This window comes from Oncorhynchus keta, chromosome 3 (assembly GCF_023373465.1).
Source record: "Oncorhynchus keta strain PuntledgeMale-10-30-2019 chromosome 3, Oket_V2, whole genome shotgun sequence".
Classification (NCBI taxonomy): Eukaryota; Metazoa; Chordata; class Actinopteri; order Salmoniformes; family Salmonidae; genus Oncorhynchus; species Oncorhynchus keta.
The window spans coordinates 24,482,169-24,501,162 of record NC_068423.1 but is presented as its reverse complement, the minus strand read 5'-3'; the positions used below and the strand labels follow the sequence as shown (position 1 = coordinate 24,501,162).

General features: G+C 48.7%; 1 protein-coding gene across 2 annotated transcripts in view; it reads right to left on the bottom strand.

Annotated features, from left to right (window-relative positions):
• The window catches only part of LOC118363483 (growth arrest-specific protein 7-like), an 84,985-nt gene that overhangs the window by 61,911 nt on the left and 4,080 nt on the right, over window positions 1-18,994 (bottom strand). The window lies entirely within an intron of this gene.

Genomic DNA, 18,994 nt, shown 5'->3' with positions numbered 1-18,994 from the left:
TAGGCTGCCAACGACAGCTGAAACAGAGCAGTTCCTAGCCAATTGATTTGCCCTAGTTTTTGTCAGGGCCGCAATCGGGAGGCCACGCACTGGAAGCCTGTGTACATGGCTGAGACTGCCAAATATCAGAGCCACCAGCTTACACCTCCACCCGAGGCTGTCCAAGCGTGCCACAGGGGCTGGTATTTAAGCAGCTTCTCTGCAAAGGTCTTCTACATGTAGCCATCCAATGAGCAGCCCACTTCCAAAAATTAGCACCTCCCCCTGACCTCCCCCCACAACAACAATATCTGGGGTATTTGGCACACAGGAAAACACATCACTATCAACATCAAACCAGCTTCCCCTTCACACAAGAATGTTTATGCATGTGTGCTGTTGGTGAGACTACTTGCCTCACCTTGCTGACTATTAGGTCTTACAAGGAGGTCACGTCTAGCACTGTACAAATCCCTGTATGAACAGACGACCTTTAAAACAGTGGCAATGGATTACATTTGACTCATGTAGAATACAAAATGGGTCACGCACGCACGCACGCACGCACGCACGCACGCACGCACGCACGCACGCACGCACGCACACACACACGCACACACAAACTAACAAAAGTCACTGTATAGCCAACTCTGGCCAGATGCTACCGATTAAAACACCATGGCTCAGCATAAGGTCAAAACCATTGTAACATGTTATTGTGCTTAGGAAAACTGCCTGAAATTCCTTAACGATTACTCTCTGTTATTGGAGAGGTTGCCAAGTTGCTCAAGCGACTTTAAGAGATAAGTTTTAGTGGGAAACTTATCCAGACACCGGGGTGATTCAGGAGAGTTCTACGTTACGGTCATTACGTCACTGCATATCTACAGAGGGACAAAGGGAGGCTTGAGACATCTATTGTAATTCTTCACATTTACATACATCTATGTAATCATCCCCAAAGCCAACACCTACTTTGGCCACCTTTCCTTCCAGTTCTCTGCTGCCAATGACTGGAACGAATTGCAAAAATTTGCTTGGAGACTTATGTCTCCCTCGCTAACTTTAAGCGTCAGCTGTCAGAGAGGCTTACCGATCGCTGCAGCTGTACACAGCCCATCTGTAAATAGCCCATCCAACCAACTACCTACCTCATCCCCATATTTATCATCCCCTACCTCATCCCCATATTTATTTTCTGCTCTTTTGCACACCAGTATTTCTACTTGCACATCCTCATCTGCACATATCTCACTCCAGTGTAAATTGCTAAATTGGAATTTCATTGCCACTTTTGGCCTATTTATTGTCTTACCTTGATACATCATTTGCACACACTGTATACAGATGTTTCTATTGTCTCATTGACTGTACGTTTGTTTATTCCATGTGTAACTGTGTTGTTGTCTGTGTCACACTGCTTTGCTTTATCTTGGCCAGGTCGCAGCTGTAAATGAGAACTTGTTCTCAACTGGCCTACCTGGTTAAATAAAGGTGAAATAAAAAAAATAAAAAGATTATGCTTCGCTAAATATGGTGTGTTGGTTGGTGATGGTTAGTTGGTTGGTGATGGTTGGTTGGTGACGGTTGGTGATGGTTGGTTGGTTGGCTGAAGTAAAAGCCTGCACACCCCTCCCACCCTCCAGGTTCAAGGCTGATGACCACTGAATGAGACAAGTAACAGGCAATGCATGCAACTTGAGTCGTAAATATTTGACCAGTCATAATTCCATCAAGTCGGAATTAGAAATGTGTGATGAAACATGTTATCAGCTCATGCATCATCACCACCGTTATGCAGAAGCAAACACAGCCTATTGTTTATGATTCAATAGACAGCTTGCTCTTCATTTTTCAGTTATGAAAGGGATGAATCAGCATTCTTGAATGTTAAAATGAGTTGGGAGGAACAGAGTCTAACATGAATGAATCACAGAAAATGTCCCTAAGAGAAAAATCTAACATCAACCACATTCCCTCACTACTGCTACTAGTGCTACTCAGTCATTAACAATGACATCAACAATGTGCAGGATTAACTTCTATCAAACTGTCGCTCAAGAGAGATTTTTTCTTTCTGTCCCTCTCAGAATTAACTCATTCCAAGTCAGCATTACATCATTAAAGAGCCACCAAAGGAAAAGGGATATTGTCCCTTCTTTGAATTCCAAAAGTCACGTCTTGGTCTTCTCAGTAAGGTGATACCAGACGCTTTAACACAGAGGAAGACAGATGGCAGTGGGCTGTACTCAGTCAGGACTCTGATTCCTTGGTTCACTGAGTGAATTTGTCATTGAACTACACCAGTCAGTAATTATCAATGTTCAATGAGGGTGAGGGCTCTGTGACCCGAGCTCAACCATTTAATCATGACATGTGTTGGACCAATTAGGTCTGAGCTATTTCAATGTGCTATTTCAATGTGAAATATCAAACAAGGCCATACAACATAGAAGAATTTCTACCCTCGTCACACCCTGATCTGTTTCACCTGTCCTTGTGCTTGTCTCCACCCCTCTCCAGGTGTCCTCCATCTTCCCCATTATCTCCTGTGTATTTATACCTGTGTTTTATGTCTGTCTGTTGCCAGTTTGCACTTGGGTCTTACCTTGATTCCTGATAGTACGAACTGGACATGACTGACCCAGCAGACTTGGACCAGCTCCGCAACACCATCTCCTCCCAAGGAGCCACAATTGGTAGACACGAGGAGATGCTTCGTGGTCTGATGGAAGGGTTCCAGGACATGGCCGAACATCACAACCTAAAGCATTGGACGCTTTGCGAGAGCAATTCTGTGGGTTGCCTACGAGGCAGCCTACCATGACTGTAACCTCCCAGCCCCTCAGTAACCCAGCTGGTAGCAGGGCTGTCACACCGGTATCACGGGAACCACGCTTACCTCCCCAAGAGGGCTACAACGGAGATTCCAGAAACTGCTGGGCTTTTCTCTCCCAGTGCTCTGTCGTTTTCGAGCTGCAGCCTTCTTCATTCCCCTTAGACTGCTCGAAGATAGCGTACATTTTACGCTGATGTCTGGGAGGGCTCTCGTCTGGGCCACAGAAACTATAACTCCAGCTTCAGCAGGGCTCCCTCAGTGTGGCAGACTATTACTCCAGGTTCAGCAGGGCTCCCTCAGTGTGGCAGACTATTACTCCAGGTTCAGCAGGGCTCCCTCAGTGTGGCAGACTATTACTCCAGGTTCAGTAGGGCTCCCTCAGTGTGGCAGACTATTACTAGTGTGGCAGGTACTCCAGCTTCAGCAGGGCTCCCTCAGTGTGGCAGACTATTACTCCAGGTTCAGGGCTCCCTCAGTGTGGCAGACTATTACTCCAGCTTCAGCAGGGCTCCCTCAGTGTGGCAGACTATTACTCCAGCAGGGCTCCCTCATTGTGGCAGACTAATACTCCAGGTTCAGCAGGGCTCCCTCAGTGTGGCAGACTATTACTCCAGGTTCAGCAGGGCTCCCTCAGTGTGGCAGACTATTACTCCAGGTTCAGCAGGGCTCCCTCAGTGTGGCAGACTATTACTCCAGCTTCAGCAGGGCTCCCTCAGTGTGGCAGACTAATACTCCAGGTTCATCAGGGCTCCCTTAGTGTGGCAGACTATTACTCCAGCTTCAGCAGGGCTCCCTCAGTGTGGCAGACTAATACTCCAGCTTCAGCAGGGCTCCCTCAGTGTGGCAGACTAATACTCCAGCTTCAGCAGGGCTCCCTCAGTGTGGCAGACTATTACTCCAGGTTCAGCAGGGCTCCCTCAGTGTGGCAGACTATTACTCCAGGTTCAGCAGGGCTCCCTCAGTGTGGCAGACTATTACTCCAGGTTCAGCAGGGCTCCCTCAGTGTGGCAGACTATTACTCCAGGTTCAGCAGGGCTCCCTCAGTGTGGCAGACTATTACTCCAGGTTCAGCAGGGCTCCCTCAGTGTGGCAGACTATTACTCCAGGTTCAGCAGGGCTCCATCAGTGTGGCAGACTATGCGGTGGAGTTCCGCACGCTGGCAGTGGAGGGTACCTGGAACACGGAAGCGCTGTTCGACACGTTCCTGCACGGGTTATTGGCGGTGGTAAAGGATGAGCTTACAGCCCGGGAACTACCGATGGATCTTGACTCACTCATCGCCTTCCAGATCGATGGACAGTTATGGGAGCGTAGGAGGGAGAAGAGGTCTGATTGCGGTCCCAATCGTTCACTCAAGGATCCCACCTAGCATCTGATGAACTCCGGAAGTCCCAGAGAGGATCCAAGCTTACTCGAATTCCTCCAAGAGCCTCCGAAGACTGCAGAGTTGCCTGTTCCCGAACCGATGCAGCTCGGCAGGGCTAGGCTGCCTCCAGCCGAACGCGTACGCAGACTGAACACACAGAGTTGTCTGTATTGCAGTACTGTCGGTCATTATGTGTCTCCCTTCAAGAGATGCAGCTCATTCGTTGGAGTGAGTACTCTGGTGGGTCTTAAAGATAATTGTTATTTTCGCCTTACTCACCCTCCCTCTCCATGCCACCCTGCTGTGGGGCGACCAGTCCAAGTCACTCCAGGTACTCATCGACTCGGGGGCCGGTGTGAGTCTCACGGATGTTACAGTGGCGTCCGAGCTGGGCATCCCCACTCGACCCCTCTCCATTCCAATGGGTGTTAGAATGTTGGACGGGCGCTCTATAGGCCGGGTCACCCACCAGACCACCCCAGTCAACCTATGAGTGTCAGGGATCCACAGCGAGATGATCCAATTCCTGCTGTTTGAGTCTCAGCAGGTTCTCGTGGTATTAGGATTCTCTTGGCTCCAGCGACACAATCCCTCCATTGACTAGGCTACTGGTTCCATCGTCGGCTGGAGACCGTTCTACCACACTCATTGCCTGAAGTCAGCTCTGCCCTGGGACGTCTTCCTGGGGGCTTGGAAATTGAACCGGACTGCTCTGCAGAGTACCAGGACCTCCAGGAGTGGTTCACTTTGCTTCCGCAGCAATGACCGGTATCCAAGAATGTCAAGCCTGAGGCCCTGGCACCCCACCATAGTGCTGCGGCTACTACCCCAGAAGCGGAGACCCTTTACCCCGCTTCAAGATCATTAGCCCCTCTGCTGTTCATCCTCTGTTGCCCCGTACCATCTGTATCTTTACTGTCACGCCCTGATCTGTTTCACCTGTCCTTGTGCTTGTCTCCACCCCTCTCCAGGTGTCGCCCATCTTCCCCACTTATCCCCTGGGTATTTATACCTGTGTTTTCTGTCTGTCTGTTGCCAGTTCGTCTCATTTGTTAAAGCCTTCCAGCGTTTTGTCTCAGCTCCTGATTTTCACTAGATAATTTTTCTGGTCCTCCTGGTTTTTAACCTTTACCTGTGCTGACCCTGTACCTTTGCTTCACCTCTTGATTGCCGTTCCTCTGCCTGACCTGACCCTGAGCCTGCCTGCCGTCATGTACCTTGGCCTTAACCTGTCGTTTGCCTGCCCCTGTGGTTACAATACATATTGTTACTTCACCCAGTCTGCACTTGGGTCTAACCTTGAATTAACAGTGCATTTACTTTCGTATGAATCATGCATTGATAGGTTCCAGGCCACAACACAGCACACAGGGATGCAGTGAGTGAGTACAACACACCTGTGTGTGGAGGGAACCGGAAACTATGACAGAACATGGGGCCAGCTTGTCCCAGCATATGCACTATTACATATTATAAACTGAGTGGTTTGAGTCCTGAATGCTGATTGGCTGACAGCAGTGGTATATCAGACCGTATACCACGGCTATGACAAAACATTTATTTTTACTCCTCTAATTACATTGGTAATCAGTTTATAATAGCAATAAGGCACCTCAGGGTTTGTGGTATATGGCCAATATATATAGCTTGTCCCAGCGTATGCACTGTGAAATAATGCCCCATGCCAGATGTTTGACCTCAACAGCCCAGACTGCCTGTGGCTCTGCATTCACAGGATGCCAGAACAGCCCCTGGCTGAGAACATATATCTTTAGCAATGGCTGTCTGTATAGCCAATGGCTGTCTGCATAGCCAATGGTTGTCTGTGTTCAGGAGAGCCACAACAATCATGGCTGTCTGCATAGCCAATGTCTGTCTGTGTTCAGGAGAGCCACAACAATCATGGCTGTCTGCATAGCCAATGTCTGTCTGTGTTCAGGAGAGCCACAAAAATCATGGCTGCCTGCATAGCCAATGTCTGTCTGTGTTCAGGAGAGCCACAACAATCATGGCTGTCTGCATAGCCAATGGCTGTCTGTGTTCAGGAGAGCCACAACAATCATGGCTGTCTGCATAGCCAATGTCTGTCTGTGTTCAGGAGAGCCACAACAATCATGGCTGTCTGCATAGCCAATGGCTGTCTGTGTTCAGGAGAGCCACAACAATCATGGCTGTCTGCATAGCCAATGTCTGTCTGTGTTCAGGAGAGCCACAACAATCATGGCTGTCTGCATAGCCAATGGCTGTCTGTGATCAGGAGAGCCACAAAAATCATGGCTGTCACTGTCAATGGCTGGCTGTTTTCTGTAGAGCCATAGAGGCTCTAGTGGCCAAAAGGCCATTTTAGCATGTGCAGCGCCATCAATGGCTTCCACCATGCTGCCACCATTTTAAAGTAGTCAAAGTAGTCAACTGGGAGGGGATTCCTATGGGTTGTAAGCCTCAATGGCGCTGCCCATGCTGTCAGTCCTCTATCTACCTCTATAGTAGAGCCCCAGCAATCATGGCCCCCATCATATTTTGAATACAGTAACTATTCCATTCAGATTTTCTTTGACACGTTGCTCATTCCATAAACCTGGAACCTAGTAGAAAGTCCCCTGAGTCATTCAAATCATGAAGAGAGTTACCGTAAACTCAAGCATTTCAAAGCAAGCCAGTGTCATTGTTGCTAAAGAGAAAAAAAGTCACCCCACCTTCGATAAGGACGACTAGTCCCTGTAGACCTACCAGTCAAAACAAACATGTTCACTATAAGAGCAGAGGTCCATGCTGTGTGTGGCATGACAGACACATCCCTGTGAAGGTTTACAGCCGTGTGTTCTCACACCCAAAAACACAAGCAGCATCTCTTTATTGCCACTGGCTCCTTGCCTGGAAAACCAGTAATCATTTGTATGAAGAGACATTAATCCATATGTGAACCGACCGGCTCCAATCAGTCCTATGAGGAAAAAAAACATTTAATTCATTTTTTTTTTACATTGGATAAAAGTAGAGAGTCAGAGCTACAAAATGGTATATCAACACTGCATTTGAGGAAACGATGGGAAAGTAATTCTGCTTTTTAAAGTTGATCAACTTGTAACCTCACTTTTGAGAAAATGTTTTTTGAATATTTTGGTACTACTGTTGGAGAATCCTTCCTTGTCTACACCCATTCAGCATTGTTTCCTTTTCATCTGTGATGTAATAGGCTAAGACTTCAGGAAGAGAGAGAAAGTGGCTTTCAAACCAAACGGTAAAGGGCTAGTTCGCTCCACTTTCAAAAGTTTGTCAGAAGTTTAAAGTTTGTTAAAAGTGGTTAAGCTTCGACCAGTGAATGGGAAGTCTTGGCACCATCTAATTCAGTTATCCACTTCGGAGACAGTCTCTATCAAATATATCTCTACTTCTTACCAGTGATGTTATTACATGGGTTCCTGAGTGGCGCGGTGATCTGCATCTCAGTGCTAGAGGCATCACTACAGACCCCGGTTCAGCGGTCTAAGGCACTGCGTCTCAGTGCTAGAGGCATCACTACAGACCCTGGTTCAGCGGTTCGAAGACACTGCGTCTCAGTGCTAGAGGCATCACTACAGACCCTGGTTCAGCGGTTCGAAGGCACTGCGTCTCAGTGCTAGAGGCATCACTACAGACCCTGGTTCAGCGGTTCGAAGGCACTGCGTCTCAGTGCTAGAGGCATCACTACAGACCCCAGTTCAGGGTTCACCACACTGGCCGTCTCAGTGCTAGAGGCATCACTACAGACCCAGGTTCAGCGGTGTAGGACTGCGTCTCAGTAAAGAAGCATCACTGTTCAGCGGTTAACTGGCACTGCGTCTCAGTTAAATCACTAAGACCCTGGTTTTAGCGGTTTAAGGAAAAGTGCTAGAACATCACTAAGACCCTGGTTCAGGAAGTGCTAAGACACTAATCTCTGCCCAGCGTCACTACAGACCCTGGTTGAAACAGATCTCAGTGCTAGACCATCACTACAGACCCTGGTTTTTCAGCGGTTTTTTGCATCTCAGTGCTAGAGACATCACTACAGACCCTGGTTCAGCGGTCTAAGGCACTGCATCTCAGTGCTAGAGGCATCACTACAGACCCTGGTTCAGCGGTCTAAGGCACTGCGTCTCAGTGCTAGAACAAGACCCTGGTTCAGCGGTGAAGGCACTGCTGTCTTAGTTTTCTAGAGGCATCACTTCAGACCCTGGTTCAGCGGTTTTGGCATCTGTTTATCAGTGCTAGAGGCATCACTACAGACCCTGGTTCAGATTGTGAAAATGGCACTGCGTCTCAGTGCTAGAGGCCACTACAGACCCTGGTTCAGCGGAGGCACTGCAGCCTCAGTGATGGTCTAGAGGGATTACTACAGACCCTGGTTCAAAGCTCCTCTTACTCATTCCACTGCGTCTCAGTGCTAAAGTTGTCACTACAGACCCTGGTTCAGTGGTTCGAAGGCACTGCGTCTCAGTGCTAGAGGCATCACTACAGACCCTGGTTCAGCGGTTCGAAGGCACTGCGTCTCAGTGCTAGAGGTGTCACTACAGACCCTGGTTCGAATCCAGGCCGCACCACAACTGGCCGTCATTGGGAGTGTCATAGGGCAGCACACAATTGGTCCAGGTTTGGCAGGTGTAGGACGTCACTGTAAAGAAGAAATTGTTCTTAACTGGCTTGCCTAGTTAAATAAAGGGTCATATATTTTTTTTTTTAAGGAAAATCTAGAACAGACATGATATTGGATTATGGAAGTGCTAAATATAATTCCCCCCAGCATCAGCAGAAATAGCTGAAACAGATTGGGCTTCAGACCACCCAAGAACAATGTTTTTTCCCCAGTTTTTTTTTCATATCAATGTCCTCAAGACAAATGAAGACAATTTAAAGTTGTCAAAGATTATACCATTGAAGTTGAAGAAGCAATTCATTTTAGAAAGTAATTTACAATATCTAATTTAGCAAGAACAAGACCAAAAAATGAGGACCTCTGTCTTAGATTTTCTATGAGTTTATCTTCAACTTCCATCTGGGTTTTGGACATCAGTTTATTCATGTTTGACAACATGTAGGTTGTAGGTTGGCAGATTGTGAAAATGGCGGTCGCCCACTCCGACGACAGAGAGGAGAAATGTGCAGCCTCGGTAGTGATGGTCCTTCAGAGGTTCAGAGAGAATTATCAGTCGGGTCCTTGTCTAAAGCTCCTCTTACTCATTCCCTCATGACTAACATCAACTGGCTGATTCGAACCCTGAATGCTGATTGGCTGACAGCCGTGGTATATCAGAACGTATACCACAGGTATGACAAAACATTTATTTTTACGATCTAATTACTCTGGTAACCAGTTTATAATAGCAATAAGGCATCTTGGTGCTTGTGGTATATGAACAATATACCCGACTAAGGGCAGTGTCCAGGCACACCGATTTAAGTTGTGCATAAGAACTTAGCCATAGTATATTGGCCATATACCACACCTCCTCTGGCATTATTGCTTAAATAAACTCCTGACCTGCGGCGCTGTGAGCTCAGTGTGTGTGTGTGCATTCCTGTGTGTATACGTGCCTGCCTGCCTGCCTGCCTGCCTGCCTGCCTGCATGCCTGCGTGCGTGAGTGTAGGGCTATGTCACTTCCTGCCTGACTGCATGCCTACGTGTGGGTGGGTTCAGCCTGTCCTCCAGTGACCTCTAGTCAAACATCTGGACGTGGGAAGACGGCGGGTGTCAGGGTCAGTATGTGAGACTAGCTGTCCTGTTGTAGAAGGGTCAGGGATTGTAGAGTGTCCGGTACACAAGCAGACAGGGGACAACACGCCAGAACAGAGGTGGAACAGGGTCATGAACCAGGGGACAAGACGCCAGAACAGAGGTGGAACAGTGTCATGAACCAGGGGACATGGCATGCCAGAACAGAGGTGGAACAGTGTCATGAACCAGGGGACAAGACGCCAGAACAGAGGTGGAACAGTGTCATGAACCAGGGGACAACACGCCAGAACAGAGGTGGAACAGTGTCATGAACCAGGGGACAAGACGCCAGAACAGAGGTGGAACAGGGTCATGAACCAGGGGACAAGACGCCAGAACAGAGGTGGAACAGGGTCATGAACCAGGGGACAAGACGCCAGAACAGAGGTGGAACAGTGTCATGAACCAGGGGACAACACGCCAGAACAGAGGTGGAACAGTGTCATGAACCAGGGGACAAGACGCCAGAACAGAGGTGGAACAGTGTCATGAACCAGGGGACAAGACGCCAGAACAGAGGTGGAACAGTGTCATGAACCAGGGGACAAGACGCCAGAACAGAGGTGGAACAGGGTCATGAACCAGGGGACAAGACGCCAGAACAGAGGTGGAACAGGGTCATGAACCAGGGGACAAGACGCCAGAACAGAGGTGGAACAGGGTCATGAACCAGGGGACAAGACGCCAGAACAGAGGTGGAACAGTGTCATGAACCAGGGGACAAGACGCCAGAACAGAGGTGGAACAGGGTCATGAACCAGGGGACAAGACGCCAGAACAGAGGTGGAACAGTGTCATGAACCAGGGGACAAGACGCCAGAACAGAGGTGGAACAGGGTCATGAACCAGGGGACAAGACGCCAGAACAGAGGTGGAACAGTGTCATGAACCAGGGGACAAGACGCCAGAACAGAGGTGGAACAGGGTCATGAACCAAGGGCAACGAGCCATAATAGAGAATAGAGAAAGCAGTATCCTTGGGCTGTGCAGAGACGCGATGTGAACACAAGCCATGAGCTCAACGGCGTGCATATGTTTACATGCCAGCAGATAGCCACAAACCAGGGCTAGCATACACACACACACAGCTAACGTACTACAATTCTACACACTTATCCATGGGACAAAGGGAAAATCTGCAGTTTTAAAGCTATCTCATGCTATTCTACACATTTTGCCATGAGGCTGAGAGAACATGTTGCAGTTTTTCAGCTCATTTCTAATCATTGTAAATCTTCTTGCCATGGCTTATGAGGTTTTTTGGGGGTTGCAGGAGTGTGTGGTACGCCAGTGAGCAGAGGTTACTTCCTAGTCATGAGGTACTATAGTAGTAAGGTACACACCATCTCTGTTTGCTTTACCTCTCCCCCCCCTGTCCCCCCTTCTCCCTCCCTGTCCCCCCTTATCCCTCCCTCCACCCCTTGTCTCCTCTCTCTCTCCCTCCCTGTACCCCTTCTCCCTCTCTGTCCCCCCTCCCTCCCTCCAGCCCTCATCTCCTCTCTCTCCCCTCCCTGTCCCCCTTCTCCCTCCCTGGTCCCCCTTCTCCCTCCCTCCAGCCCTCATCTGCTCTCTCTCTCCCTCCCTGTCCCCCTTCTCCCTCCCTCCAGCCCTCATCTCCTCTCTCTCTCCCTCCCTGTCCCCCCTTCTCCCTCCCTCCAGCCCCATCCCTCTGTCTCCCTGTCCCCCCTTCTCCCTCCCTCCAGCCCTCATCTCCTCTCTCCCTCCCTGTCCCCCTTCTCCCTCCCTCCAGCCCTCATCTCCTCTCTCCCTCCCCCGTCCCCCCTTCTCCCTCCCTCCAGCCCTAATCTCCTCTCTCCCTCCCTGTCCCCCTTCTCCCTCCCTCCAGCCCTCATCTCCTCTCTCCCTCCCTGTCCCCCCTTCTCCCTCCCTCCAGCCCTCATCTCCTCTCTCTCTCCCTCCCTGTCCCCCCTTCTTCCTCCCTCCAGCCCTCATCTCCTCTCTCCCTGTCCCCCTTCTCCCTCCCTCCAGCCCTCATCTCCTATCTCCCTCCCTGTCCCCCCTTCTCCCTCCCTCCCCCTTCTCCCTCCCTGTCCCCTGTGATCACCTCCATCCACCCCATGTTCTCACTCTCTTCCACCCTGTCACCCCCTCTCCCTCCCTTCCTTCCATGTTCTCCCTCCATCCACCCCCTGTCCCCCCTCCCTCCCTCCCATCCACCCCCTTCCCCCCCTCTCTCTCTCCCTCCCTCCCTGTCCCCCCTTCTCCCTCCATTCACCCCCTTGTCCCCCCCTCTCTCCCTCCCTCCCTCCCCGTCTCTCACTCTCTTCCACTGTGATCACTCTCTGTCCCTTCCATGTTCTCTCTCCCACCCTGTCCCCCCCTTCTCCCTCCATCCACCCCCTTGTCCCCCCTCTCTCCCTCCCTCCCTGTCCCCCTCCCTCCCTCCCCCCCCTTGTCTCTCACTCTCTTCCACTGTGATCACTCTCTCTGTCCCTTCCATGTTCTCTCTCTCCCACCCTGTCCCCCCTTCTCCCTCCATCCACCCCCTTGCCCCCTCCCCTCTCTCTCTCCCTCTCTCTCTCCCTCCCTGTCCCCCCTTCTCCCTCCATCCACCCCCTTGTCCCCCCTCTCTCTCCCTCCCTCCCTCCCTGTCCCCCACTCTCTTCCACTGATCCCTCTCTATCCCTTCCATGTTCTCTCTCCCACCCTGTCCCCCCCGTCTCCCTCTTCCCTCCATCCACCCCTTGTCCCCCATGTTCTCTCTCACCCCCTTGTCCCCCCTTCTCTCTCTCCCTCCATCCACCCCGTCTTCACTCTCTTCCACTGTAATCACTCTCTCTATCCCTTCCATGTTCTCTCCCTCCCCCTCCCTCCATCCCCCCCTTGCCCCCCTCTCCCCTCCATCCACCCCCTTCTCCCTCCATCCACCCCCTGTCCCCCCTCTCTCTCTCTCCCTCCCTCCCTCCCTCCCCGTCTCTCACTCTCTTCCACTGTGATCACTCTCTCTGTCCCTTCCATGTTCTCTCTCCCACCCTGTCCTGTCCAGTCCAGTCAACAGATGCAGTGCATCAGAGTAACAGAGGTGTGAATGACTGGTGGTGGAAATGTTTCCTATTGTTCACTCATAAATACCTCTACCGTATTAGCTCTCAGCAGAACCATCCTATTTATACGCCCAGAGTCACTTTACTACCAACGATTACAGTGAGAAGGACTGGTGAATGGTGATGTGTCCATTCAGAGCACGCAACAATATGAAATATGGATGCTGTTAAGAGTACATGTCCGTCTTCACATGTGATAAAAGGCTGTAGTACCACACACGGACGTGACTCAGCAAATATGAGCTCATGATAAGCTATCATCACCTTGACAAGCTATCATCACCCTTTTATGGCTCCCAATGGAGAGTGGAGCGTCCAGACTAACATCTTGTTGCCCAAGACTTCTGAGGACGAGGAGGAGAACCCGGGCCTCTCGGAGTGTGAGAAATACAGCCAGGAGAAGCATCTCACATACACACAGCCACACACGCTCACATATAATTATTATACCGTAAGACTCTGTCTAGCAGATGTGTGTGTGAGAGAGAGAGAGAGATTCATAGACAGAGAGAGAGAGAGAGAGAGATTCATATACAGAGAGAGAGAGGGAGAGAGAGAGAGAGAAATGGAGAGAGAGAGGGAGAGAGAGAGAGAGAAATGGAGAGAGAGAGAGGGGGGAGAGGGGAGGGGGGGGGGAGAGGAGAGAGAGAGAGAGAGAGAGAGAGAGAGAGAGAGAGAGGGGGAGAGAGAGAGAGAGAGAGAGAGAGAGAGATGGAGAGAGAGAGAGAGGGGAGAGAGAGGGGAGAGAGAGAGAGAGAGAGAGAGAGAGAGGGAGAGAGAGGGGGGAGTTCTGCTTTGGGATGTAGAGAGAGCAGAGAAGAGAGGCAGAGTGGGAGAGACATTCCCAGATGAGGAAACTAGAGAGTCACTGTATGAGAGAAACACAGAGACATAAGGAAGCAATAACAGGCAACCCAGCTGTCATCTAGACTAGAGGGGGCCCAGTGCCCAGAGTTCTGCCTTTGGGATGTAGAGTATGCAGCAGACATCTTTATTTGGAAGAAGTTGTTTTGGTTTCAGGCAGATGTGGGATCCTGAAGCCACATTCCCAGATGACACACAAGGAAACTAGACACAGCCAGTCACTGTATGAGAGAAACACAGAGACATAAGGAAGCAATAACAGGCAACCCAGCTGTCATCTAGACTAGACCTGTGGCCTCCATGCCCAGTGCCAGCTGTCATCTAGACTAGACCTGTGGCCTCCATGCCCAGTGCCCAGTGCCAGCTGTCATCTAGACTAGACCTGTGGCCTCCATGCCCAGTGCCCATGCCAGCTGTCATCTAGACTAGACCTGTGGCCTCCATGCCCAGTGCCCATGCCAGCTGTCATCTACACTAGACCTGTGGCCTCCATGCCCAGTGCCCAGTGCCAGCTGTCATCTAGACTAGACCTGTGGCCTCCATGCCCAGTGCCCAGTGCCAGCTGCCATCTAGACTAGATCTGTGGCCTCCATGCCCAGTGCCCATGCCAGCTGTCATCTAGACTAGATCTGTGGCCTCCGTGCCCAGTGCCAGCTGTCATCTAGACTAGATCTGTGGCCTCCATGCCCAGTGCCCAGTGCCAGCTGTCATCTAGACTAGATCTGTGGCCTCCATGCCCAGTGCCCAGTGCCAGCTGTCATCTAGACTAGATCTGTGGCCTCCATGCCCAGTGCCCATGCCTGCTGTCATCTAGACTAGATCTGTGGCCTCCATGCCCAGTGCCCAGTGCCAGCTGTCATCTAGACTAGATCTGTGGCCTCCATGCCCAGTGCCCATGCCAGCTGTCATCTAGACTAGATCTGTGGCCTCCATGCCCAGTGCCCAGTGCCAGCTGTCATCTAGACTAGATCTGTGGCCTCCATGCCCAGTGCCCAGTGCCAGCTGTCATCTAGACTAGATCTGTGGCCTCCATGCCCAGTGCCCAGTGCCAGCTGTCATCTAGACTAGATCTGTGGCCTCCATGCCCAGTGCCAGCTGCCATCTAGACTAGACCTGTGGCCTCCATGCCCAGCTAGACCAAGACTATTAGGCAAAGGAAAATGACATTACACAAAAGTGCCAAGCGAGATTAGTTTAGCATTGAGACTAATTAGTATTTGGATAATAGTCGGTCATTGCCAACTCACCAAAGTGCTAATCGGCTGTACATGTAGCTAACCACGATCCACAAAACATTCAATGACTCGTTCACTTGTTCTTCGAAACCAATCAAATGATTTGTCCCTCAGACAGCCATTTCTATTGGTTGAGATCAGAGAAGGCTGGTGGGAGGAGCTATAAGAGGACGGGCTCATTGTAATGGCTGGAATGGAAGTATTGGAACGGAGTCAAACACATAAAATATACATAAATCACAGTAGACTCCGTTCCAATGAGCCCGTCCTCCTATAGCTCCTCCCACCAGCGTCCTCATGGTGACATCTGTGAGTCAACAACAGTGCGTCTGATTGGTCCATTCATCTAGATTCTACAGCTTTCACTTTCTAGGGCATTCTCAAATGGTTTTGCTCGACTCCTCGCGTCCTCTCCTCCATCCTGACAATCAAAGAGGGGAAGAGAAGAAACTTGGAAACCAACGCGCTTGTCTGAAACGAGACTCCTTCTCCAATAGTGTGTAATCGGGCAAATTACATTTACAGAGGAGGAATCTCAAAATACATGGGTAAAGTGGAAGAAATAAATGTAGCTAGTTGTGCGAGACATTGTATAGTAAAATAATAAGTAAAGTAGAGTTTTTTAAATGTGTGCTCTTCTCCTCTGAGAAATCAACATCTGATTCAAAGGGGGTGTGGCAGATTTTAAAACATTTCCGCATTAGCTTCCGGGAGGAAGCTCAATTGTGCTTCCTCGGCGGGAGGAGGCTTTCATAGGACATTTTCTCAGCTCCTATTAACAAACAGAACTCACTGTGCCCTGGACCATTGCTGTTTGTCAGTTAGGTTGTCATGACCAACAGAGTTAGACTGGTATATAAAGACCATATGGACAACAGGTAGCACTTTACTGACAGAGAAGTTAGGAGTGGTTATCTTCAACCACACGGTCCTAAACATCTCATAACATCATACAGTTGAAGTCAGAATTTTACATACACTTAGGTTGGAGTCATTAAAACTCGTTTTTCAACCCCTCCACAAATTTATTGTTAACAAACTATAGTTTTGGCAAGTCGGTTAGGACATCTACTTTGTGCATGACAAGTCATTTTTCCAACAATTGTTTACAGACAGATTATTTCACTCATAAATCAATGTATCACAATTCCAGTGTACATACACTAAGTTGACTGTGCCTTTAAACAGCTTGGGAAATTCCAGATAATTATGTCATGGCTTTAGAAGTTTCTGTTAGGCTAATTTGTGTCAATTGGAGGTGTACCTGTGGATGTATTTCAAGGCCTACCTTCAAACTCAGTGCCTCTTTGCTTGACATCATGAGAAAATCAAAAGAAATCAACCAAGACCTCCACAAGTCTGGTTCATCCTTGGGAGCAATTTCTAAATGCCTGAAGGTACCACGTTCATCTGTACAAACAATAGTACGCAAGTATAAACACCATGGGATCACGCAGCCGTCATACCGCTCAGGAAGGAGATGCGTTCTGTCTCCTAGAGATGAACGTACTTTGGTGTAAAAGTGCATTTCAATCCCAGAACAACAGCAAAGGACTGTGTGAAGATGCTGGAGGAAACGGGTACAAACGTATCTATATCCACAGTAAAATGAGTCCTATATTGACATAACCTGAAAGGCCGCTCAGCAAGGAAGAAGCCACTGCTCAAAAACCACCATAAAAAAGCCTGTTTGGATATAATGACCATCATTATGTTTGGAGGAAAAAGGGGGAGGCTTGCAAGCCGAAGAACACCATCCCAACCGTGAAGCACGGGGGTGGCAGCATCATGTTGTGGGGGTGCTTTGCTGCAGGAGGGACTGGTGCACTTCACAAAATAGATGGCAACATGAGGTAGGAAAATGATGAGGATATATTGAAGCAACATCTCAAGGCATCAGTCAGGAAGTTAAAGCTTGGTCGCAAATGGGTCTTCCAAATGGACAATGACCAAAAGCATACTTCCAAAGTTGTGGCAAAATGGCTTAAGGACAACAAAGTCAAGGTTTTGAAGTGGCCATCACAAAGCCCTGACCTCAATCCTATAGACAATTTGTGGGCAGAACTGAAAAAGCGTAAATGAGCAAGGAGGCCTACAAACCTGACTCAGTTACACCAGCTCTGTCAGGAGGAATGGGCCAAAATTCACCCAACTTATTGTGGGAAACTTGTGGAAGGCTATCCAAAATGTTTGACCCAAGTTAAACAATTTAAATGCAATGCTACCAAATACTAATTGAGTGTATGTAAACTTCTGACCCACTGTGAATGTGATGAAAAAAATAAAAGCTGAAATAAATCATTATCTCTACTATTATGCTGACATTTCACATTCTTAAAATAAAGTGGTGATCCTAACGGACCTAAAACAGGAGATTTTTACTAAGATTAAATGACAGGAATTGTGGGGGGAAAAAAAGAGTTTAAATGTATTTGGCTAAGGTGTTTGTAAACTTCCGCCTTCAACTGTAGATCAGAACTAGAAGCACAAGCATTTCGCTACACTCGCAATAACATCGGCTAACCATGTGTATGCGACCAATAAAATGTGATTTGATTTGATTTGATTTAAATGACAACCACGTTTCCTCTCTCTCCCTCTCTCTCTCTGGCCAATCAGTGAGCTGGGAAATGAAAGTAAAAAGGAAGCAAACAGTTCCCCAATCAAACACAGCTGTGATCCCTCACTCAGTGATCACTGCCATAGTAACAGAATACGTGAAGCTTATCATCACCATCATCCCCTTCCATGTACTCTTTATCTGAAAGGAGCCTCCAGGGTCCAATTATATTACACCTTCTCCGGCTTCCATAACAACAGCACAAGGTTAAACTCTGAAAGTTAAAGTTGTTATGAACATCTCGTCATAAAATTAGGATTTGTTTGTTAAAATGAAGGCAGTATCTATCTACACAAGGAGGTTCCTGGGGACTGTGTGGATCTGAGGGTCTGATATGAGGATCTGAGGGTCTGATGTGTGGATCTGAGGGTCTGATATGAGGATCCGAGCAGGACTGATGACAAGTTTTCTGTTGAATGATTCATCGGAGTGTGAAGAAGAAGAAAAGCATGTTTGGAGAACAAAGCTTCGTCTGCTGAAGACGACAATGGAAAGTGTCTCAGATGTATTATATTATTATTATAGATGAGAGCACAGTAAACTACGCCAGGACTGAAAGCACACATTCCTCTGACTCTGTCATTAAATACAACTTGGTCTGAATATAGGATGTATATGACTGTATGGTAACGATTTACTAAGACTAAATAGATATAATGCATTTACTACAGGTCTATAAGCCTTTCATGAACGTGTTATAACAGGTCCTAACCACATCATTAAAGGTTCATGAAATGGATCCATAGCATCTCTACAGGCATCTTAATAAAGGCATTATTACAATGACAACGTAGTGTCTTTAATATGTCTGCTCTCTTAAAGTGTGCTTCTGCCATACCCGTGTTAGTGACTGTGTCTAAAGGCCAAACCACGTTTTGAAAAGGCTGCTGATATATATTAGCCTGTAGCAGCCCCATTTCCCCCCACCAGACGGCAAAGGGCCCGTCTTCTCACTGAGGTCAATGATGCATGAAGCTTCCCACAGGGTTGAATCCTCAGAGTAAATTTGATGGATCAAATCGTGTAGTTGAGGGTCATATTATCGTACACTACATGAGCAAAAGTATGTGGACACCTGCTTGTCAAACATCTCATTCCAAAATCATGGGCATTAATATGGAGTTGTCCCCCCCCCCCTCTGCTATTACAGACTCCACTCTTCTGGGAAGGCTTTCCACTAGATGTTGGAACATTGCTGCAGGGACTTGCTTCCATTCAGTCACAAGAGCATTAGTGAGGTCAGGCACTGATATTGAGCGATTAGACTTGGCTCGCAGTCGCTGTTCCAAT